Source organism: Osmerus mordax, chromosome 3, assembly GCF_038355195.1.
Source record: "Osmerus mordax isolate fOsmMor3 chromosome 3, fOsmMor3.pri, whole genome shotgun sequence".
Taxonomy (NCBI): Eukaryota; Metazoa; Chordata; class Actinopteri; order Osmeriformes; family Osmeridae; genus Osmerus; species Osmerus mordax.
In genome coordinates, this window is record NC_090052.1 from 22,425,358 (window position 1) to 22,426,001 (window position 644).

Consider the following 644-nt stretch of genomic DNA (forward strand, 5'->3'; position numbering starts at 1 on the left):
TCTGTTTTTCATTTCTTCTGGCTGCCTGTGTGTTCCCCTCTTCCACTCCCTCTCTCCTCTTCTCTCTCTCTCTCTCTCTCTCTCTCTCTCTCTCTCTGTCTCTCTCTCTCTCTCTCTCTCTCTCTCCTCTCTCTCTCTCTCATCTCTCTCTCTCTCTTCTCTCTCCTCTCTCTCTCTGTCCTCTCTCTGTCTCTCTCTCTCTCTCTCTCTCTCTCTCTCTCTCTCTCTGTCTCTCTGTCTCTCTCTCTCTCTCTCTCTCTCTCTCACAATCTCTTTTCTGCTCCCTCTCTCCAGCTCACCCGCAGGTGGGCTCATATTGCATTGGGGAACCTGCCACTATGCTGGCCAGGAAATTGACCTGGTTAATATGGTGTGTGTGGTGTGGCACACACACCATCACACAGACACACACGCTCTCACCTCGCCGCTCTGCACAGGAACACTCCCCACCGCGTCAACATCTCTGCGGTCGCCGTGACGGCAGGAATGAGCAGGTAATAAAGATGGATTTTGGGAGCGTCGGCATGCTGTTGCCGGGCGGAGGACAGGGGCGGATGCAGGGGGTCAGCGGCTAATCTGATTGGTCAGTCGGTGCCCCCATTGAGAGCAGAGGAGCGTTTAGTTCTACATCTGCCCCGACACTG